The following is a 23,484-nucleotide window of genomic DNA, read 5'->3' as shown; positions in this document are numbered from 1 at the left end:
TCATGACAATGAGTCCCGTATATCTGGTAACTGTGAGGGTCACACACAGAAGCCAGCACTGTCCAACTCAACAAGGGTGTGAAGAGAGAAGGGAAAGCATATGGAAATGGTAGGAGACCTTCAATAATACACAAAATTATAAGAGGTTATGAGGGGCAAGGGGGAGGGGAAAAAAGGGAGAGAATTGAACAACAGCAGAGGAGGTAGAGAGGGAAGATGGGAGGGAAGGGGGGAGGGGGGATAGTAGGGGATAGGAAAGGTAGCAGAATACAGCAGTCACTAATATGCCATTATGTAAAAATGTGAGTATGTAACAGATGTGATTCTGCAATTTGTATTTGGGGTAAAAATGGGAGTTCAAAACTCAATTGAGTCAAATGTATGAAAGATGATATATCATGAGCTCTGTAATGTTTTGAACAATCAATAAAAAAGGAAAATATGAAAAAAAAAACAAGGGTGTCAGCAGCAGCAGTCTGCTGCAGAGGATCCAACATTCAGGAGGGCCAGTGTTGTGGGGTAAACTGTAGTCCACAGGTGAGGCTGCCGAGGGGGGAGCTGGGACAGCAAAGTCGGTGATGACTGCAGCAAAAAGGGAGAAGCCTGCAGCTCAGCCCTGCACACACCAAGCCCGCGGCTCTTTGTGCTTGTTTGTTTTGGGGAGTTATTGGGGTCTGAACTCAGGGCCACTTTACCACTGAACCACACCCCCAGCCCTTTTTATTTTGAGGCAGCTAAGTTGCTTGGGGCCTTACTAAGTTGCTGAGGCTGGCCTTGAACTCTTGATCCTCCTGCCTCATCTTCCCAAGCCTCTGGGATTATAGTAGGCATGCACCATCATGCCCAGCGGCAGCTCTGTTTTTTTTTTTTTTTTTAAGTATTTTTTTTTTTGGTGGACATGATGCCTTTATTTTTATTTATTTATCTTTATGTGATGCTGAGGATTGAATCCAGTGCCTCATCCCGTTAGGAGAGCGCTCCACCACTGAACCACAACCTCAGCCCCAGCAGCTCTGTTTTAAGGACCTAATATGAGAACCTGTACCCAGGGCTTTCCAAAGAGACACTTGGCTTTTCATAACTATCAGCTCCCAACAGATCTCACTTTCCCTTTGGCACCCCAAGGTGCCCTGCTCAGAGGTGTGTCCCCCAACACCTCCACATCACGGCCAGCATCTCCTGCATCAGCAGCCTCCAGCTATGCGAGCTATCCCTCTTGAGGTGGCAGATTTTTGTTATGAAGTCCTACAATATTTTAAAAATAAATTGTGGTAAAATATGCTGCACATTTGTAATCCCAGAAACCCAGGAGGCTGAGGCAGGAGGATCTCAAATTAAGGCCAGCCTCAGCAACCTAGTGGGACCCTGTCTCGAAATGAAAAATAAAAAGGGCTGGGGATGTGGCTCACCCAGCTGCAGATGACTTTTGCAAGACTTGAACTCTGTGCTTTCCACTTCCCACCCCCACCTGTCTCTGTGAGTCCGACGCTGGCCCGAGCGGCCCAGCTTAAGTGCAAACACATAGAGATTCGGGCTTCAATGCTGGTGTGTGTCCCTTGGTGTCAGTTCCTCAAGCAGAGCTGCATAATGTGTCTGCTCTGTCCCTGTATTCCCCACACATTCAGTTATTTTTAGTGTGCAGTTTTACAGAACATGAGGCTTTGGGCTGCATATCTCGTCTTTTAGCAAAGACACCTCTACATGTCAATCACTTGGATGGGCATCTGACTTAGCCAGCAAATCCAGAAATTACGATCATCGCTTAAGACCTTCCAAAAGTGGCCCTGGGCCTGGCAGATTTCAAACTCCATTCTCTATTCTCTTGAAAGGGCAAAATGTAAGACAAATACGGGAAGTGAGAAATGCATTCCCTTCATACAGGAAAACCGTACCCATAAAGCCACCTAAGATCCACTCCCGCCTGCTGGGACAGGCAGTCAGTCACAAGACCCCCAATTCACAGAGGCTGAGTTTGCTGATCAGGGAAGGTGACTTTCCTGAGGTTATATGGTTTACTGTGGGGGTTAAATAAAACTCAGGGCACTCGTCTCTGGGTGTATTTGGCGGGGTGCTGGGGATTGAACTCAGGGCCTTGAGCAGGCTAAGCACAGGCTTTACCACTGGGCTCCACCCCAAGGCCATTGTTCCTGGGTTTATTTTTTTATATTTTTTAATTTTTTTTGGTTGTAGATGGACATAATACCTTCCCCTATTTATATGTGATGCTGAGACTTGAACCCAGTTCCTCACACGTGCAAGGCAAGTGCTCTACCACTGAGCCACAACCCCAGCCCCTGCTCCTGGGTTTAAGTGGACATCTAATCCATTGGGGAACAAACATCTCAAAGGACAGATGAGGCTGGGGACGGGGCGGGGGCAGCTCCCAAAGGCGGTATTGTGCTGGTACAAGTCATCGACCAGTTCTCAGTAGGGGGCTGACTGGTGTCATCCCTGGGTGAATGTTCCCACCAACACCGATGGCAAACCCTCACGAGGCTGGGAAGAGAAGAGCACAGTGGGCCCCGAGCCGGCAGGCACCAGCACAGCCCTGCGACATGAGCTGAGTTGACATGAGCTGGTGACATTGAGCTGGGCGTGAGGAGTCCTAGATCAGAGTCCCCAGCAGGAACCAGGGGCACTGTCTATCCTTTCCCTAAGATGGGGTCAGTGACCCTGCCCCCAGAGCTGACTGCCGCAGGCCTCTCAGCCTGGCCTCCCCCGTGGCCCGGAGCCTCCCCTCTCCCTGGCAGGAGACCCTCAGGCCAATCTCTACATTTCTGTGGCCACAGAATTCAGAGGTGTCTGATGAGACCTTCAAACTGGATCCCACAATCAGGGTCACCTGAATGCATGGCCTGGTGGCAAAGACCCTGGGAAAGTGGGTTAGTTTACCGAATGTCACCAGTTACAGGGCTCACGAGAGCTTTATGAACTGAGGTGGCGGATCCCTGGTGCAGGGTGAGGCATCAGGTGTGGAAAACCCTACTACTCATCACAAACCTGCTCATTCCGGGAGAGCAGAGTCCTGACAGGGCAATTCTCACAACTCGGAGATAAAGAGCCTTATGCTGACAGCAGGACGTCCACATTTCAGTGTCTTGCTTTAGTGAACTCCTGAGACGCAGGTGCCGAGATCCATCTCCATGGATGTGGAAGTTTTGTTTGTTTGTTTGGTTGGTTGGTGCTGGGGAATTAAACTCAGGGTGCTCGACCACTGAGCCACACCCCCAGCCCTATTTTGTATTTTCTTTAGAGACAGGGTCTCACTGAGTTGCTTAGCACCTTGCTTTTTGCTGAGGCTGGCTTTGAACTCACTATCCTCCTGCCTCAGCCTCCCCAGCCACTGGGATTACAGGTGCGCCTGGCTAATGCAGCAGTTTTAATGGACTAGGACACTCTGCCCTGACTCAAATCCCCTAGAGGCAGGCCTGAGAGCTGCTTCCCACACCCAGAGCCTAGGAGGACCGCTGCGCACCAACCAACTCAGGCCTGAGGAGTGGGAAAGATGAGGGTGCTTTTTGGCTTCATTTTTACAGGAGAAATGGCAGAGGATAGGGCCGAGGCCCAAACAGCTTGCGGGACGGGAGGTCCTAGAAAAGAATGAGAAGGCCCCCCTCCACCCCTAGAGCAGCAGAAGGTGGCCCGACTCATGGCTCTGAATCCGAACTCCACTTGGGGCTAGCCTGGAACACCATTCTGTTCCAGCAGGTCTAGCCTTGAACCACACGTAAGCCTGGAGTCCCTCTCCTCGATTCATCTTGAGTAGGAGAAGAAAACAAATCTCCAGCTACCAGAGAAGAAGACACTCTGTCCCAGGGTGGAATGATTCAAGTTAATTTAGTGATAGGGACCTGAGAAATATCACCGATCACAAAAGCACAGCACTACTGATATTTACTTCTGGGATGCTACTTTTCCACGGCGCATGCCAGTTTACAAAACAAAATCTCATCTTCTGCGTCATGTTATGTCCTCATAACCCGAGGGCAGGCCAGTCAGGTTTTGGGGGCATCCAGGACTTCTCTAAATGTTAGCCTGTGTGTTTTTTTCATGCACACATGCCCATTTTTCCTGGGTGACAGTCTGTAGTTTTTGAGTTGTTCTCAAAAGACTCCATGACTTAAGAGTTAAGAGCCACTATCCCTGGTGAAGGCAGGGGTGGTGTCTCATTTGTCTCTGTTCCCGCACAGAACAGGTGTGAGCAGATGAGCAAGGGCTTTTTACCTGGAAGGAAACCAAGGCTCAGGGTGGGCTCCTCACCTGCCAAGGCCACACGGCTCAAGGTGTGACCCTCTGACTCCAGGCCCCCTGCAGGCACTGTGTGATCTTCAGCCCCTGCTGAAGTTATGACCTTTCCTTTCTTCCATGAAACAAGAGAGTGAAAGCAATGGGGAGAGGCTGCCCCGGGGCAGAATCTGCTGGCCATGCCAGATTGATGTCCATTCTCTGAGCACCATGTCAGAGCCGTGAGGCGAGTGCTCAGGCCAGGCCCCCTGCAGCTGGGGGCGAACTGCATCTCCCTCCACCTCCCGGCCTCAGAGCGGAAAAACAGTGCCAGATGGTGCCCAACACAGGCTGCCGATCTCCATAACAAACCGCGCGAACCACTCACCCTGCCGCCAACCTCCCTGGAGACCCGAGGGGCAGCTGTGCCACCAGAAGGCTGGGCTTTCTTGCCTCAGCCCAGGTCTTTGCATGGGCTGCACCTGTGCCTGGGAGACCCCACCCCCCGCAGCCCTCAGGATAAAGTGCGTCTCAAAGTCCAGGATCTGCTGCATCGGGGTCCAGGTGGTGCCCTAACCCCCGGGCCCAGCAGCCTCCCAGATGGACCATGTAGTGCAGGTATCCAGTCAGCCAGGGACTCAACACTCCCAAACTGCTGCCCATTAGGCCAGGGTGGAGCAGGGATGGCTGTAGCCCTGTGCCTGGGGCCAGAGGGACACACACTTCACCCAGGAAAACCAATGGAAGCACGACTTCCAGAATGAAGCCCACGAGGCCCTGCACACACCAAGGTCCCTGCAGGGCAGGTGTACACTCAGCTTCCCCAGCCCTTCCCCACCGGGCCTCAGTCCCTGCTTCTCTCGCCCACAGCACTAGGAAGGGAGACTGGGATTGTTTCTTAGTGTCCCCACCAGACCAGAAGCACAGGAAAGCGGGGCCCAAGTGGCCCCTGATACATCTGTCAGATGGAGGAGGAAAAAAGGGAAGGAATTTCCTCCTCGAAAGAAGAGGGAAAGGATGGGAGAGAAGCTGGAAGAAGACCGACCGGCAGTGGAACCCACCGCAGGTGCAGGGTCTGCCCCAGCAGAACAGCAAGGGCCACCAGGCGCTCCTGCCTGAGGGCAAGGAACAGGGAGATCTGTGGGACCACTCTGCTCATTCCTTGGAGACCTCCAGGGCCCAGGACAAGCGGGTCAGCAACAGCACATGGGCCAGAAAGAAGGAAGCAGTAGGAAGTCCACCCCAGGCCCTGGAGGCCTGAGCAGCCACCAGGGGGAAGCCTCGGCAAGGCTGACCTACGGAGGAGACAGCAGGTCTCCGTTGAGTCACACCAGTTTCACAGAAAGTACAGGTCTGACTCCCAGTTACACCTCTGGATATCGCCTAGGGACATGGTCAAAAGCTGAGCCAAGCCTGAGTCCCAGGGCCAGCGGCCCTGCCCTCAGGAGCCTCCGGGCCCTGACCATGTCTCTTCATCTCCTGTTCAGCAAAGGGAGAAGCAACGTCGGAATCCACACCCCACCTTTACTCAGTGCTCGGTGCTGGATGACTGGGAGCTGCTAGGGAAATGCTGTCACACGAAGCAGCCCGGCGAGGGAAGAAGCCTAGCTCTGGAGTCCCTTTGCACTCTGTGGCCACCAGCAGGTAATCTTACTTGTCTGAGCCCCAGTCTATCTGTAACCTGGGCATAAACACCTCCTTCCAAGGGTGGCTTTAAGGTCATGATGAAGTGGGTATGACCCCTCCCCTGAAGAGCCCTGTCCGACTCTGTGTACTCCAGTGGCCCTGCCCCTGCAGTAGCTGGCGCACAGGGTACCTGCAGCTCGGCGGCCGTCACTTTGTGGTAAATGAGCTCCTCGTCCCGACGCTTCTCCTGGGGGATGGTGATATTGGCCAGCGCTGTCTGAAAGTCCAGGATCTGCTGCATCTGGGGCCAGATGGTGTCCTCATCTCCCCAGCCCAACAGCTTCCCCAGCTGGACCATGTAGTTCAGGTATCCCGGCAGCACCTGTGGAACCCAGCACCCCAAAACTGTCTGTCAGTGGTTGCCACCTGCCGCCCAGTGGGCCAGGTGAGGCCGGCCCAGCTGCGGCCCTGTGCACGGGGCCCAGGAAACATGCTGGAAAACAGCTCTGGAGAGGATTCTGGCGCTGTGTGTATTCACTGGTGTCCGTGGCGCTCCTGGTAAAGCCCACCGCCTCTGGGCACACATAGGTCCCTGAGGCTGGCCCCTGCTGCTCTGGCCCTGCCTTCACGGGTCGTCCTCAGCCATCTTCCTGTTCTGGAAATGCACCTTTTCTGAACCACCCTCTGCCACCACATCCCTAGAGCTGAATCAAGTCCTTTCTCGGCTCCCTCTGCCCTGATCACAATGTATACAGTTGGCATCTAGTTGGGTGGTCAGTTAAGTAATGTCTCCCTCTCCTACTGGACCTCGAGCCCCGTGGATAGGCGAGTGAACCTCAGGTGGGCCAGGCAGGGGAAGGGAGAGCTGTGAGGGGTTGGAGGTGATCTGGTTGTGGCTCTGGATCTCCCCACTTACTGGCTGTGTGACTTTGAACAGGTCACTTCTGTCTCTGAGACTTATTTCTTCCTCTGTATAGGGCAAGGTAAAATGAATATCCATTTGACAGATAAAGCAAATGATGTTCAGAGAGGCTGAGTGAATTTGGGGTGACTGGGAGCGTTAGAGGTGAGGTATATAAAAGGTCTGAGACCCTCAGATGGTGGGGGCTGCTACTGCACCTCTCTACAATGGGGACAAATGACACCTAACCCCTGCTCTTTGTGCCCACAGTGCCTGCATATGAACTAGCGAGCCTGGGGGCATCCCTCCCCTGACTGGGCTGCCTGTTGCCCATCAGGAAAGTGATACCCCTGTGTTCCCCCAGCTTCTAAGACCTGCCCAGGTATGCTGTGGGGGACATGGTGGGAGAACCACTGCAAAGTCCCACTCACCTTCTCGTTTTCAGTCTTGTTCAGGTAGTAATCTCTGGAGGGCAAGCCCAGGCCAGACTGGTCCACCTAAAGAGGGAGGCAGAGTGAGAGGAAGGCCCTGCTGCAGGCTTGTGTGTCTCCTGCGGCCTCTGCCTGCCCCAGGACTTCTCACACCAGGCACTGAGGACCAGCTCAGGTCCAAGCAGGAGCACAAGCCGGTAGCCGAAGTCACAGATGGGATCACTCAGTGATAAGACAGACACGTTCCTGTACACCTGTGGGGTCAGCTGCAGAGACCTGGGCCCTTCTGAGGGCTGGACAGAGCCTCCTTCCTCTTCAAACACCCCTTGGTCTCAGCAATGCACTCTACTTCTCTCAACCCTTCCCAAGTGATGAGGAGCCAACACAGGTGGCTTAACCTTAACCCAAGTTACTTAACCTTTCTGATCCCCAGGTCCCTCGCCCAGAAAGTTAGGGAGATAACACCTAACCTTCGGAGCTAGAATGAGGATTCAAGAGGACAGTGTCAGTACAGGGTTTTTGAGAGTGGGGCAGGCAGAGGAGGGTCACTTCCTGATGGCTACCATTGGAACCTTCTGGCCACACCTTGACTCAACCTGGGTAGCTGCTATTATAGTTCATTAGGATGAAAAGGAAAGTGTACCTCAGTGAGGTTGATGCTTGTAAAGGTCACACAGTGAGTGAGTGGCGCAGTTGGGCTGAGAACTAAGCCTTTATGACCCCTAATAGGCTCTCCTGGGTGTGCTGATCCTCAGCCTTGGGCAGGCTCTGGTGGGAGAGATGGACCAAAAGCATTCCAAGCAGCACCACAGAGCCAGAGGCTAAGTGAGGGGACAAAGAGGTGGCTACAGCTGTGCCCAGGAGTTGATATCACTTGTCATTTCTGTGGCCCATGATGAGCTGCCCACCGAGATGGCTAGTCTGCCCTCTCATAGTCTCTTGCCTGTAAAAATCTCACTGCTTGGGGCTGCCAGAAATAATCCCGGCTTAGAAACCAGAGCCTGCTGCCACGGCCCAGGGCAGGTCTCCCTCCACCCGAGGAGGCCACACCCTTTGCTTCCCTGGCCCAGGCCTGCTCACCTGGATCACATTGCTATTGGAGTTCTTAGAGTCTGCACTGACATAGACGGAGAAGAAGGGTGAGGTTCGGTAGTGGGCAGTGACCACCTGCAGGGTGTCCTGGAAGTTGTCCTTGGCCCAGGGACTTGTGATATTCCAGCCTCCAAGCTGGGAGAAGGCAGAGCAGATAGGGAGGGGAAGGTGGTAAGGAGCCTGTGTGCAAATTCTGGTTCTGCAGCTGACTTGCTCTGTGACCCTGGAGCAGTCATCTGACCTCTGGGAGCGTCCAGAGCAAATGAAAGGGCTTCTGACCTGTGACCTGGAGACCCACGGAGGGAGCAAAGACTCAACCTTAACAAATGAGCTGGGAATCCCAGAGACTTTGCCCCCTGTGCTGTTCATTTGTTGGACAATCAATCACACGAACGTGATTACTATTAAGACATAAATCCAATTGTGACTACGGGAAATAAGGCTCTGTATTTTGAAAAAGGCTGATAAGCTAGGGTCTACCTTGGTCTCTCTCCAAGTTGGGACTTAAAAGAAATTCTCTTTGGTCCTCCAGGATTGGCACACACTGGCACATGGGGCCTGTGCCAGAGAGGAGGGACTGGGAGAGTCCCCATGCCTGCAGCAATACCTTCCCCGAACTGAGATAGGATGGCGAGCCCTTGAGCAAGCAAAGGGTGGCCAGAAAAGCCGCAGCCATCTCTGTCTGTGCCAGGCAGCCTGGCCGGAGGGAAGATTTCTCCTGGGCTCAGGAGCAAGGCGAGGCCTCCAGCCAGCAGGTCTGGCTCTGTTGCTGGCCTAAGACTCCCTGTTGGTTTCTCTGGAATAACACACACCTCTCGCACACTCAACCCACCTCCTGAGGAAAGGGAAGTGGCAATCCAGAGGAAGAGATTCCCAGTGAATATCGTCCCCAAGGCCCACGCAGATGCACTGAGACACTTAGATGTCCTCAACAGATGCTGACACACAACCCCACACATTACAACAGACAGTCCCCCCACGCACAGACGTGCATGCACACGCAGTGGCAGACAGACTGGCTGCGTGTTCCAGCTGGGTGCGGAGGCTGGAGGTGTGGGCTGGCTGAGCACCAGTGGGCCTGAGAGCTGCAGCCAGAGGGGCTGGCAGGAGGCGCGGCAGGAGGGAGGCCAGAGTGTGTCCCAGGGACTCACCTTCTCAATCAGCTCCATCAGGGACTAGGCCCTGAGCTCCTCGATCCTGGTTTCATTCATACATGCGCGGTAGTATACTTGGGCCTTCCTTTCTGCCTCACTCAAGCTGGCTGTGGAATTTTCTAGAAGGATAAGAGATAGCAGATATTGAATAAGCCCCCATTTACCTGCTGGGGATCCCCAGGCAAGTTCCTTTTGGAGCCTCGGTGCTCCCCACTGTGAAGCCGTCAGGGCAGCTGCTGTCAGGGAGCAGCCAGCCCCAGCGGGTATGAGTGCCCCCATCCTAGTTGGGTGCAGATCAGGAGGGCATGCCCTGTCTCTGCCCATCTGCTGATCAGGCCTGAGGACCTGTCCCTGGCATGGCAGCCCGGGCCCACCCAGCAAGACAGTCTGCATCCCTGCCAGCCAACGTGTGGCAGGAACTCCCCTGCCTGGTGCTGGGACAGAGCCATGTCTCGGCTTCAGATCACAGCTCACTTTCCTTGTGAGAAACACTGGGGTTGAGTGAAGCCTGAAAGGCCTCATTCACTGTGAATTGACTTTCTGCTTCCTCCTCGGGGGGCCAGGCGTAGTCAACAGACCTGCAGACGACTCCAAGGGCTGTTTTCCCCGTCCCTCCCCAACTCAGGCCAGCAGCACCTCATCCTCTTTGGTTCCCAGACCCCCACCCACCCACCCACCCACCCGCAGACTCCCTTCCTATCCCCCCTGTCCTTAGCCCCTGGTCCAGAGCCGCCTGCTGAAGGCCACCCTCCTGTGTGAACACAGCACGGAAGGTCCCCATCTGTACCTGATGAGTTTGAGTACTCAGGTCCCCAGGACCTACTATGTGCTGGGGCTTCTGGGTCTGCATGTTTGTCTCAGAGCTCCACTCCAGACCACGTAAGATTCCTGGCCCCTGCGTCCATCTGTCCAGCTTGCTCCCACCCTGGGCTGGCCACTTGTCCTTCTCTCAGATTAGTTGCTCTCTGACTTTAAACCTCTTCCTTTGCTTTCTCCCAAGATCTCTCCAAACCCACCTCCTCCATAGGCACCTTTCTCGCGGGCCTCTATCGACCCATCCATCCATGGGACGCAGAGCAAAGGGTTGCTCTGTGCCAGGTACTGTGGGTACTCTGGGGCCAGACAACAATGTCCTCAACCCCAGGAGGCTTCGGCATGGGACCCTGCTAAAACCCCACTTGCTTCCATACTTTCTCAGTCTATTTTTTTTACCCAGAACCTCTCCTATGTTGCTCCTTCCAGAACATTCTCAGCACTCTGGGCACAAAATTAAGACCTGCTCTCTATCCCCAAAGAGCTTATAGTCTAGCGGGGACATAGATGTGCCAAGGAAGGAACACAGCACACAAAAGTGCTTTAACACTGCAGAGGCTCTGGAACACAGAGAAGCACCCCCCTCTGCCTGGGTGTGGGGGGGCCTCCAGAGGAGGTTCTATTGGAGCTGGGTCTCAAAGAGAAACAAAGGCGGTCTCCAGGTAGAAACAGGGCAAAGGGCACTGGGTGGAGGGAGTGGACAGCGTGGGGCCAAGGAAGGAAGCAGGAAGGGCTTGCTGCTAGAAGGAAAGTGTGTGGCATTCGCTGGGTGCCAAGGGCACGAGTCACTTCCTGGCCAGTCTTTAATCAGCTTCTCCAGTTCTCAACCCAGAAGGCTCCCCATCCCTCCATTCTGGCATAAATAGCACCATGGTTATCACTGGTCAGAGGGCATCAAGCCCAGTCTAGCTGAGATCTGGGAGGTAGCCCCGGAAAGGCCACTCAGCGGGCTGGACTGAAGACAGGTCAGAGCCAAGAGAAGGCCCTGAATGAGAGATGGAGGTTAGGGGCTTGAACAAGGAGGGACAAGCCTTGCCCTGGAGACCAAGGGCTGCTGCTGGGCTCTGGAGACACCTGTGTGAGGCTTCCTGGGGACAAAGGAGGGAAAGGGGGCCAAGCTAGGGTTGCTGCCACACCTCCGACTCAGGAAGCAGAGCATGGGGCGGCAGAGGGGAGTCCCTCACCCCAGTGGCCTCAGCTCTGTGGCAATGCTTTTCCCTTCCCAGCAGCTAGGCTCTTAGAAGGACAAGCAGGAGAACTGTCATCATTTGCCAGGCCCAGAAGCTGCACCTCACCATCCACATCTGGCTCCAGTCATGACCCTGAATGCCAGGGCCACTGTTAGGGGAGGTGCTCTGTGCACAGCTAGAGGGCCTGGCATCTCCCTCCTCCAGAGCCCAAGGCCACCCAGATAAGAGGCCCACGGAAGGCTCACCAGGAACAGCCTGGCTGTGCTAATCACAGCACATTATGAGTTCCAGCTTGAGGCTGCCTGTCCCTTCCTTCCCTAGCACTTGGAGGTCAACGACACTGCCTTCAAGCATGGCCTCCCTCTCTCCTTTGTTGAGAGGTTCCCCAACCAAGCTCAAAGTTCCTCCAGCAACCTGGGATCCTACTCACTGGCTTTCCCACAGCTGTGGGTTTTTGGTGGCCACCAGGCTGGGTGTGGAGATGCACGGATCTGTCCGAGGAAGCTGGCAGCCCAGTAGTGAACAGATGGCAACTAAAGTCACAAGAGTGTTTGATTCCACACAGGGGAGTATGAAGAGAAGGTGCCGGAAGCCATGAGAGGATGGTGGGAGAGGCCTGGGAAAGTGGCCAGAGGAAGCCCTGCTTGGGCAGGAGGAGGCTGACATGGAGCGGGAGTGGGGCTGTCTCGCCGCACATTGTGTCTTAGTCATCCCTGTGTCCCCAAAACCTGAACAGGCACAAAGTAGGCCTTCAGCAACATGTGCTCAAAGAAGGGAGCTCGGCGTCTGTGTTTAACAAGGCAGGATGTCACCTCAGGGGAGGAGGGTGATGGGGCTGGTGCCTCCCAGGATTTGCATGGAGAGGAAATGCAGGTGTGTGCTGTGCTGCGCCCCCTCCAGGGGCACCACGCCTGGACCCCGCTTCAGCTCTGGCTGGGGCAGGAGCCCTGGTGGATCCTCTTCCCACCTCTGCTTCCTGGGGCCCCCGGATTCTCCCACCCCTCTCCTTCCTCACTCAAGAGCTCCAGGGATAAGTGCTGAAGCAAGATGGCCAGGTGAAGGCCACTGGAGTAGATCAGGTGGGCCAAGATGGGGGCGTGGGCCAGCAGAGGAGGGGTGAGAGTGTCAGGAACGGTGCCAGGCTTCCTCAGCCTGGGCAAGCAACTGCCTTTACCAGAATGTGGAGCCCGGGAACCAGTGGTAAGTGAAGAGCGTCGGTCTGAAGTTCAGGTTCAGACACCTGGGGATCTCTACCACACCCCCGAGTGGACCTCTGCCCTGGGCCTCAGCCACTGACTCGTGCGACCTCCAGTAAGTTACCCAACCTCTCACCTATTAATTGGGTGTGGTACTAGTAAGAGCCGCAGTGGGAACTGTTAGGATGAGATGTACACACACGGCCACACCCACACAGGGGTGGCTGGTCCCCAGAGAGGCTTAAGTGGCCTGGGTTCAAATTCCAGGAAGCCCAAGCCGCTGTGGGCTCTGCCCTCCCAGGCAGGCACCTCCCCTCCCCTCCCTGGGCCTAACCTTCTCCCTGTCTCCCAAATGTGAGGATGATGCTGAATCCCCATGGGCTGTCCACGAGATCTCGGTGCAGGGCCTGGCCTGCAGCAGGCACCAGGAATGGCAACAACACATGGTATCCTTATGTTTTTTTTCCCTGCAGAACAAGGCGCCTTCTTTATCAGCTCCCGCTTTCCCTGAGACTTTGGGGAAGTTTCTGGAACTCAGGGCCCCAAGAAGGAAGTATCCAGGCAGTTGGAAACTCTGTGGTCTGGTCTCAGGCTGCCAAACAATTTCTATGCCCTTGGGACCCCAGAGTAGCCCTGTCCCCAGAATGTGCCCCGCACGGAGCCAGCATTTCAGAGACACAGCCTGTCACAGAGGGCAGGAGGATGAAACAGCAAATGCGGGAAACCTAAAAACAAAACCATGAGTGATGACACAGGGTGACCTGATTCGTTGCCAGATCAGTGACGTGGACACATCTCATGCTGCTGGAATAGCGTACATGTGTAGATTGGTGTTTGGGATAGAAGGAAGGAGGCTGAGAACTTTCCTTATGATCCCGGTATTGCTTGAATTGTTACAAGCTTGCATTACGTTTTTTTGTTATGCAAAAAAAAAAAAATATATATATATATATATATATATATATATATATATGATATTGTAGATATTGTAGAGTAAACCTGGCAGTACCAGCTCAGGCCCTAAGAAGCCCTTGGAAGACTCAACAGAGGCAGTGGGTCGAAGGAGTCTTGAAGGGCCGGGTGGGGGCACTCTAGAGACTGGATCCAAGCACAGTGGGAAAGCCTCAGGCAAGGGCCAGGCTAAGGAGTGAGGGGCCTGTCTGTTGGCTTCCACGATGATGTGAGGTCACACTTTTTTTTTTTTTGGGTACCTGGGACTGAACCCAGGGTCGCTTAACCACTGAGCCTCATCCCCAGCCCTTTTTATTTTTCATTTTGAGACAGGATCTCACTAAGTGGCTTAGGGCCTCGCTAAAGTGCTGAGGCTGGCCTCGAACTTGTGATCCTCCTGCTTTGGCTTCCCAAGTGGCTGGGATTACAGGCCTGTGCCCCTGTAACTGGTGAGGCCACACTCTTGTCTCCCCTAAGTCCACAAGGTAGTGCTTGTATGTCTCTTGGGGGAGAGGCAAGAGTGCAGTGAGGCGCCTGTGTTCTGAACAGCTGAGGTCGCACCCTCCAGCCAGCAGGCTGCAAGGAGGACACACCACAGTGGCCCCGGGCCTAGTTCAGCCCACCTGCTCCAGGTCTCTGGATTTCCTGAGGGGCCTGGGGTGAATTCACCCATGAAAGAAACACACGGCTTGCCCAAGCTCACTTGGCACATGGATGGTAGTTGCTGTCCTCTGGACCAGTGGACGCTATCCTTGCCGGCACTGCAAATATCTTTTCCTCTGTCCATCTAGAAAGAAGCCTGCTCCGGGTGACCTCAGAGGAGCCTGAGCACTCTCTTTTGTTCCAGTGTCCACTCAGGTAACAAGGCCCCAGGTATCGAGGCCCACAGGTGAGGGGCTGTTCTAGACTAATCCCCAGGAGTAACCCTGATGGGGACGGGACCCCAGGATGTGCCTTCCAAGCCTCTGGTCAGTGTGATGCGAAGGTGATCCCAGTACTGAGTCATGCCTAGGCCAGGGCTTGGCTGGCCTGCAAAGCTTGGTCAAGCAGCCACTGCAGATGGGAACCGTGAGGCCGGAGGCTCTGCTCAGCCAAACTCTTGAGCAGCATCACTCAGGGCTTGTCGGTGGGGAATCTGACTTCAGGAGAGCCAGGAGACAAAGGACAGAAATTTTGAGGCCCCATAGCTGATCCCAGCTCTACCTTTTCCTGGGAAATACACTTCTTTTGTCTTTGTGAGTCTCGTCTGTAAAATGGGAATATACTGGTGCCTACTTGAATGTACCATGGGAATAAAATGAAGTAACCCAAGGCCTTGGTGGCGGGGACGTGCCTGTACTGCCTGCTCTGGAGCCAGGTCCGCGTCAGTGCTTCCCTGAGAAATAAAATAAGCAGAGATTCTTTCCCTTAGAGCATCCTGATTAACCACATGAGCTAGACGCCACTTCACAGGTGGAGAGCTGAGGCCTGAGAGGCTGGTGGCCCTCTGCAGTCACACAGCTTGTCAGGATGAAGTCCGGTTGGAACCCACCCCACCAAGAAGGGCGCCTATGCCCTGCTGAGCCCCCGGTGGGTGCCAGGCCCTGTGCGTGGCCCTCTGAACCACACGTGCCAGTCAGTGTCACAGCAGCCTCACTCCCGGTGGCACTGGCTCCTCCATTTCACAGAGACTGGAGCTACAGTGGAGAGAAGCAGGTCACTTGGCAACGGCCAAGATCGCAGGCCAAGGCCACCAGACTTGGCAGCTCTCTGGTCTGCCTCCTGATACCATCAGGCCCTGGCCCTGGGGTCAAGGGTTTGATGGCCTGGTGCCGGCTGTTCTGTGCCCAGCTCAGAGCAGCTTTCCATGTACAACGGGACTCTCAGGGACACGGTGATGTAAGGCTACAGCCCAGGCCTGGAGGCCACTCCTCATGAGCCCTGCCACCGTACAGGGAACAGGACAGGATGGATCCAATCTTGGCACAGGTCTAAGGTCCTCCCAGTAAGAATCAGCTCCAGGCCAGTGGGAGGCCAGCGCCCTTGACCACAAAGCAAAAGGAGTGGTTCTGGGCCTAATTGCCCATCTTTCTTCCTCCCCCCCTCGATGCTATCTGCCCCCCAGAGCACCAGCCCCACTCCATTCTGGAATGAAGGTATGTTCTTGGCAAAATTATTTCACATTTCTGAGCCTCAGTTTCCTCATCTGTAAAATGGGAACGATAATCCCTAAGTTCCAGGATGTTAATGAGAATTAAAGGGGCAGTAGATATAAACAGCCTAAAACATAACAGACACTCAAAAACTGCCAGTGTCCTTCCCACTCTCCTTCAGCCCTCAGTGTTCTGTGCTCCCTTCAACACAGTGACAAGGGAGCTATGTCTGTCCCTTATACCTGAGGAGAGGGCATGGGACAGGGGAAAGGGCACAGGACCAGGAATCAGGCCAACTATGAGCCTATCTTGAGGACCTCTCTGAACCTCAGTTTTTTCATCTATCAAATGAGGTGAACGATACCTCCCCAGCTTCCACCCTACAGGATAAAATGGGATGACAGTTCAAAAGCGTTCTGTGAACTGTACAGTCCTGTGTGGGGATTAACGTGAGGAATGAGAGTACTACCACCGCAAAGAGCAACCACCACATGCAGACTGAGGAGAGCTCTTTACTCATATTTTCCCATTAAATTTTATAACCTGGAGAAGCGCAGTTGCCAGTGTGTCAATGAAAAATCAGGCTCTGGGACTGGCCCAGACCCCACAGTGAGAGTCGGCACTGAACCCAGCCCACCTCGATACGTGTCTGGACCACCCACTGCTTCGTTATGGTCCTGCCAAGGCCCCAGCTGTGTCACTGGGCTCTGGGGAAGGGACTGTCCTGAGTTGTAGCCTTGAAACCACAGACATATTTGCCACTTGAGCTTCCAGATCTGAAACAAAAGGCGGCACCCCCTTTGGAAGACACCTTTGGTGGCCTCAGATGGCCCGGGGCCATCTCAGGCTGAGACTTGGCCATCTTGGCCTGCAGATTCCTTCACTCCACGTTCAAGTACCACCCTGCTCCATCCCTGGGGGGCCAGCAGGAGGCTGTCGCTGCACTGGGTGCTGAGGGGCATCCCACCCAGGAAATGCCCGGGTCAAGGAGAAAGGACAGGCAGGTTTTACCTGGTGGCAGCTGTGCCCCAGCACGAGGCACGAGTGAGTCAAGGACTCCTTCACCTGTGTACATGTTCCCACCTTCACCAAGAGCCCCAGCTGCCTTGATTTCATAATTGTCAAATTAGAATCATTTCCTGTCTTGTAAGGAGATGACTGTCCTTTTGAGAAGATTTGTCCCCTCTCAGGTAGCTTCTTCATTTTACCTACCTTGGGTGTCTTGAGTGGTTTTCAAAAAGTTAATGAGCATTTGTCAAAGCCAAGGTCTGTCCAGCATGGCTGCATGGATTGTTTTTTTCATAATCTGGCCCTTCCCAGCATTTAGGGTCCCAGGACAGGGGATAGCAGGGGGCAGCAGTAAAAGGTCCCTACTGCCAAGGGGTTTGAGTCAGGAGTGGGGTGCAGCCTGGCGCTGCAACTCCCTCTGGGTTCCATGGGGCTGATGGGAATTCAACAACATGAACCAGAAATCCAGCTGCACACAAGGCAGGTGGGGAATTGGAATCTGAGGATGAAACCATCAACCCCAAAGTCAAAAGTACTTTGGAGAGTCTGTGAGGCCACGGAAGACCCTGCCTACGTGGACAACTTAACTCTCCGATAAGCTGTTAGAACTTCCGTTGGGCCTTAAAGTCTGATGTGGTATGTCCAGTCTTGACTCCATTTGCTCACAGCTTTCAAAACTCAGTCAATGCTAGCCAAGGACGATGCTGCATCCTGAAGCCACAAAATAAAATGACCACAGCTATCAGCTCCTGTGTGCCTGGTATATGTCACAGACGAGCTGACGCATCACAGTGTGTTCTGTAGTGCTCAAAGCCCTGCATGATTGTAATCTCAACTACTTTGGAGGCTGAGGCAGGAGGATTGCAAATTTGAAGCCACCCTGGCCAATTTTGCAAGTACCCTGTTTCAAAACTTTGACAAAGCACCTGCCTAACATATGCAAGGGTCTGAGTTTGATTCCCAGCACCTCAAACAAACCGACTCTACAGTTTGGATGTTATTAATGCTGTTACACAAAGAAACTGAGACTAGAGACGAATAACTCACACAGCAGGGCCCCACAGCGAGTGACAGGGCAAAGCCCCTCCTGTGACCAGGCCTGGCTGGCAGGTGCAGTAGGTGGCGTCCCCTGCAGCCCATTCCTTAGTGTCCCCATTGGTGCTTACCCAGCAGGTACTTGATGATGGCTTGACTGTGTTCTCAGAGGTTGCTGAAGGTCCCCCAGCGTGAGTGGCCATCAGGCACGGTGTTGGCCTTTATCCACCCCCACAGGAATAGATGAAGAAGTCCTGGCAGGGGTCCACCGTGGGGTCCATGGAGTTCAAGATGGAGCTGGTCACTGAGACGCAGGCCTCGCTCAGGCACACTGGGGGTGTTCCTGGAGGGGTAAGGGAAAAAAGTCAGTGATGGGCAGGGAGGAGGGTTCGGGAGGGCAGCGCAGGTAGCCTAGGGCCCCAGCACACAAGCTCCACCCTTGCCCTGACCGAACAGACTAGGAACTGGATGGTCACTAGACCCCGAACAAGAAAGGGTTCAGCAGCTTCATTATCTTCTGGTTTGTGAAATAAGACTTCTGCCCGTTGCCTAAAGTCCCTTCTGTGGCTTAAAAGAACCCAGAGACCAGGTGCTTTTTTCTCTTTCTAGGGATTGAATCCAGGGGCTCTTCACCACTTTGAGACAGTTTTGCTAAACTGAGGGTGACTTCAAATGTCCTATTCTTTTACCTCAGCCTCCGACGTAATCTGGGATTACAGGAGGGCACCAGCACACCCAGGGGTGCTTTTCCCTTAATCAACCCTTCCTCCACAAAGATTCTCTAACTTCTTATTATTCCCTGATGCTTAACACACTTATCCACTCATTCACGCACTCAGCTACTCCACAAAATCAATACTGAGGCCCTTTGCTGAGTACAGAGTGTGTGCGAGGTGGAGAGACAGGAGGTAGTCCTTCCCTTTTCTGTTGGGGACACACATGTTACATAAGCAAAGTCAAAACACACCAGGAGAAACTGCCACTTATTTACAAAACTAAACTGAATGTTGACTAGGAGCCAACTGGGTGATGTGGATATATGGTACCAGGACTCAGGGACAGGGAAAGGACTGGGAGAAGCCATTCCCTCACCAGGCAGGAGAGCTGCTTGTCCCAATTGAGGGGGGGGTTGGTGGCTGAACAACCCTAAACCAAAACAATAAATAAATAAACAGAAACAACCTGAGAGGCTGGTTTGCCAAAGGTGTGAGCAAGGGCCAGACCCTGCCTCAAGGCTGTCTGATGAGCTCTTGCAAAGGACCAATCTGGCAGGTACCCAGAGGCTCATGGCCTGCCCACAGGAGCCACCCAGGCCACAGGGGGGACTGCTTCCTGAACAGGCTGGGCACCAGGACCACCACCCACGTTCACGGTTTTCAACCCTTGCTCAGCGTCAGATGCGGGTGGGATATCCCTGAGGAAACTGAGGCTCTGAGAGAGCGACCAGATCAAGGTCATCCAGCCTCACAGGAGAGCTGAGAGCCAATGCTGGCCTGTTCTGGCCCAGCAGCCCCAAGGCCATGTTTTCCTGCTGTCCGTCTCCTCTTTGGTGGCCATAGCAGAGGCTGAAGTGGCCTGATTGGCAGGATTGGTTCCTTCAACACACAGGGAGGCAGTGAGGCTGGGTAGCTTTGGAGACTGGTAGATCTGGGTTCAAATCTGGTGCAGAGACCTCCTGTACAACCCTGGGTTGGGGGCGCAGCTTGGCAGTATGCATCTGCCACCGAAGGCCCTGGGTCAACCCCCAGCACTGCCAACGAAAACCAAAAACAAAACCTCTGAGCCTCAGTTTTTCCAGGGTCCATTTCACAGTGACGACAGGAAGACCTCACATGATCCCATCACACAGGGTACATCAGACAGGTCTGAGCTTCCAGGCTGATCTTTAGAGAGGAGGAAAGACTGCAGCCTTCAGCTCACTCAGAAACAATACCAGCAGGGCTGAGGGTCTTGAGCAGGTCCCCCGGGGGCTTATCCACCTCAGCTGACAAAACCCAAGTCCTTCAGGTGGATGAAGGGCTCAGAGGAGTCACACCACAGCAAGAAAATCAGGGTGACTTAATTTTGAGATTAGGCAGTAATTAAAAATTACTGAGCTACTGTGCGTGAACCCAGAGCTCTTCTACGGCAGGACCGAAGCTGCCATTTTCAATATTTCCAGATGAGCTCTGTCATGAGTTTCAGAGTTGCATGTCCCAGTCCCCAGCCACAGTGACGACAGGATTATTTATGGGGGAAGGCAGAAGAGAACTTGTGTGTGGCTTGACAAGGCCTATTCACTATTATGATAAAACTTCATATTTGGGAAAGAAAAAGAATACCTATTGTTGTTACAACCAAACCACAGGAAGTAAAGCTTGGCACGATCCTGGCTGGTGGAAAGACCCAGAAGGCAGACTGCTGAGGGGCTCAGGGTTGAAGACAAAAGCAGAAACCAGCACCTAGAGTCGGACCTGCAGGTGGTATCCTCAGCTGGCGCCTCCTCTGCAGACACTGCCCTGGGTTCCTGGCTGGGCCCGGGCAGTGACCTTTAGGTTATCTAACTATTCTAGGGTTTGACGATCTTTAAACAAATAGTCTTGGCCAAGCAGGTCTTAATGTATATTTGGTTAGTTAATTAATGGTTTCCCACCCTGTTCATCCAAGGCTTCCGTTCCTTAGGGAAACCTTTCCAGACCCTCTTCCCCTCTGGGTCCCTAACTGCCTGGGTGTTTGCCATCTCAGCGTGGGCTGTGCTGGGTCACGACCATATCTCCCTGTCCACCTCCTGCACTAGAAATGAGCTTGAGGGTGGGTTAGGTATCTCCCTTGCTCCTCTATGTCCCCTTCTTGTCACTGTGCTTGGCATCCGGCAGCTCTTCAATACACATATGTGGAATGAACAAGTGACTGAATGAAAGTGCCTTGCCCAGTGCCTGTCACCACCTGCAGCAGGGCTCATATTTCTTCCCTTTAGGATGTGTGGTCAGCTGAGAAGCAGGAACCAGACCCACATCGAAAGCGTTCATCTGGATAGTGCTATCAAAGATGGTTTGAAATATACTGATGACTTCACTGGCCAGACATCACTCACCGGTGGGTCTTATAGAATCACCAGAGGATCTGCTTTGACTGGCCTGATGTTTGTGCATCCGTGGCCAATGTCAGCACCTACTGCTGTGTAACGAGTTTACTGTCAACATCCGAGGTGGCCACTGCTTTCTCAGGTGGCCCAGGGTCACTGATCCTCTGCCCGGCTCATTCCTCTCCTGGGTCTAGGCCAGGGAAAATCTGTCTGAGGCCCTGAGAGCCAGGAACACAAGGCAGAAGCAGGATTCTTCAGTGTGGGCCCCACTTGGCAGAATTGTTTTGGGTTTGATCACTAGGAGCTGACCCTGGGGGTTCCCTTTTGGTTCCTGGTGAAGAAACTTTCTGTACAGAAACTCCTAAGGATGGTCGCAGGCAACACTGGCTGCTGAATCTGCCCCACTCCCCGTGTCCTGGGCCATGAGCTGAGCAACGGGGCTGGCCAGGCTCCACACTGACTGGCCAGTTGTTCTGGACTGACTTCGGTGAGGACAAGGTAAGGTGGCAGCTTCAGGGTGAGGAAGATCTGCATGTGCCCTGTTGACAGAGAGGTGCATGCACACACTCGCAACTCACACCTGCACAGTCAGGTACACACACTCAGCAGAGAAAGGCTTAATCCTCCTACTCTGTGGTTCACTCCAACTTCCAGTTCCTAGGCCAACATGATGAAGATTTGGGCCTACTTTTTCTTCCAGTAGGTGCAGGATCTCTAAGAAAATTTCATCTATTTGATTTACTGTTTGCACAGTTAAGTTATGCAGGCACGATTCCAGGCACATATGGTTAGAAGTCTGGAGATTAGTAATTAATGAATCAAACAGGCATTAAGCACCTGTTGGGCCAGGCACATTTGGTAAAAAGCCAATAAACCATTAAATAGTTAAATAATCAAGTGATTATTTCTTAAGTATTACACAGGCCCTTAGCTCAGTGCCTGACACAGAGTAAGCACCTGTCACGTTTGTGGAATGAATGAATGATATGGGTCCCATACAAGAGGGATGCAGGGGTGACTCAGATGAAGTCTCTGCCCTCTCCTCAGGCCCCCAAGGGCCCTCCTCACCCCAGCCCAATACGGCTACCTTCACAGGTCAGCAACTTCACAGTGGCAAAGGCTCAATACAGCCATGAACTCTCTGATGGGGTGAGTGACCAAGTTGGTGGATGGAACCCCTGGGGCTGCTCACCAGGTGGACTAGCAGAAAGCAGGATGTGGGGGTACAGGAGAGTGGGCCCTTGGCCTTGGTTGTAACCTGAATCCACCCTGTTGGGTTGTGTAAGGGCTGAGCAATGAGGCACTGACTGGATCTACGCAGCTAGACATGAGATCCAGCCTCGAACTCCTGACCGCAGGACCTGAGAGGCCCCATGGCATCACCATGTGGGATGGAACAGACATACCCACTTACAGAGCGGTGCAAAGGCCTTGGGTCACAGAGCTGAGCTCCTCTGGGGTCCTGGTGTGCTCCGGAGTGCATCCTGATTACAAAGCCGGTGGGCAGGGCCTGGGCCCCAGAGCCCTCAGGAGCCAGCAGCCTGTGCACACTTCTCCACTCCACCTGACACTAGACCCCCACTGGCTGTGTAAGCTTGGCCAAGTTACTTGGTCTATGCCCATTTCCTCATACGGAAAAGGACCCAAAGCAACCACACCTTGCAGGGGTGCTCTGAGGAGGACAGGAGGTGACAGACTTAAATGACAGACGTTTGGCCCACAAGTGGTGTACAGTAAACAGAAGCCTTTGTTACTAGTCTGTTGGGACTGAGGATAGCAGGCAGTGGCAGCCTGTCTAACTGTCCCACGTCCTAACAACAGCAGTGCCCAGAACCGAGCTGAGAAAGTCCTCTCAGGCACCAGGTACTTCCTCAGAGCCATCTCCAAATTGGGCACTGCTTACCCATTTAAAGTAGAGAAGACGAAGGCTCTGGGAAGTGACGTGGCTTGTCCAACTGAGAACTTGCTGGTCCTTCTGGTTCCAAGACTTTCATACCATCCATGCCGCCCACCTCCCTGGGCTGAGATATGAGATACAGGACACATGAAGAGGTGTGATGGAGACTCAGACCCAACTGAAGTCCCACCTCTACAGGTGAGGACATTGAGAGACACACATATATCTATGCACATACAGCTACTTTTTGAAAATGATATGAATTAATACTTACATGAAAGTTTAGGAAAGATTTTAACCATCATGGAACTTATTTGGTTTGTATAGTTTTCATGGCAGGGGGTAGGAACCATCCAATCAGGCACATTTAAAGCTTCAACTCAGACACCACATCTATTCACATTCCAAAACACAGGACATGGGCTCTGCCCATTCAGAGAAACAGAAAGCCACATGTCTAAGGGCTGGATGCACAATAATCCCACAGGGGAGACAGTGGATAGTTGGGAATAGGAATACAACTTACCAGAGTTGGCTACCCATGACACTCTGTCTGTTTACCTTCAAGACCACAGCTGTGGGCCATGCCTGTGGACTTCCAAGCTAAGGAGATTACCACGGTACCTCGACCAGGAAGGATAACTCTTGACCTCTGGAGTCTTTACTGGTGAGATTCGGGCAGGTTTATTTCCATCTAATTTCACAACATCCTGAAAATTCAAATTTGTTTATATATATATACACACACACACACACAAATATAGACAATA

General features: G+C 53.3%; 2 long non-coding RNA genes and 1 pseudogene across 3 annotated transcripts in view; 2 read left to right on the top strand and 1 right to left on the bottom strand.

Annotated features, from left to right (window-relative positions):
* The window catches only part of LOC144364783 (endothelin-converting enzyme 1-like), a 79,152-nt pseudogene that overhangs the window by 17,831 nt on the left and 37,837 nt on the right, over positions 1 to 23,484 (bottom strand). Inside the window, exons 6-11 of the transcript XR_013433928.1 lie at positions 22,721 to 23,424; positions 17,885 to 18,096; positions 9,426 to 9,547; positions 8,263 to 8,409; positions 7,183 to 7,248; positions 6,041 to 6,232 (exon numbers count right to left, since the gene is read on the bottom strand). The product of XR_013433928.1 is annotated as an endothelin-converting enzyme 1-like (transcript). The remainder of the gene's footprint in view (positions 1 to 6,040; positions 6,233 to 7,182; positions 7,249 to 8,262; positions 8,410 to 9,425; positions 9,548 to 17,884; positions 18,097 to 22,720; positions 23,425 to 23,484) is intronic.
* On the top strand, positions 5,612 to 6,081 carry LOC144374559 (uncharacterized). Its single transcript, XR_013433930.1, has 2 exons — positions 5,612 to 5,868; positions 6,005 to 6,081. It is a non-coding gene; the product is annotated as an uncharacterized LOC144374559 (long non-coding RNA).
* LOC144374557 (uncharacterized) lies at positions 12,473 to 13,581 on the top strand. The gene is made up of 2 exons (XR_013433929.1): positions 12,473 to 12,742; positions 13,101 to 13,581. It is a non-coding gene; the product is annotated as an uncharacterized LOC144374557 (long non-coding RNA).

This window comes from Ictidomys tridecemlineatus, unplaced genomic scaffold (assembly GCF_052094955.1).
Source record: "Ictidomys tridecemlineatus isolate mIctTri1 unplaced genomic scaffold, mIctTri1.hap1 Scaffold_75, whole genome shotgun sequence".
NCBI classification, from domain to species: Eukaryota; Metazoa; Chordata; class Mammalia; order Rodentia; family Sciuridae; genus Ictidomys; species Ictidomys tridecemlineatus.
The sequence above is the reverse complement of the archived record's forward strand: the minus strand, read 5'-3'. Positions and strand labels throughout refer to the sequence as shown.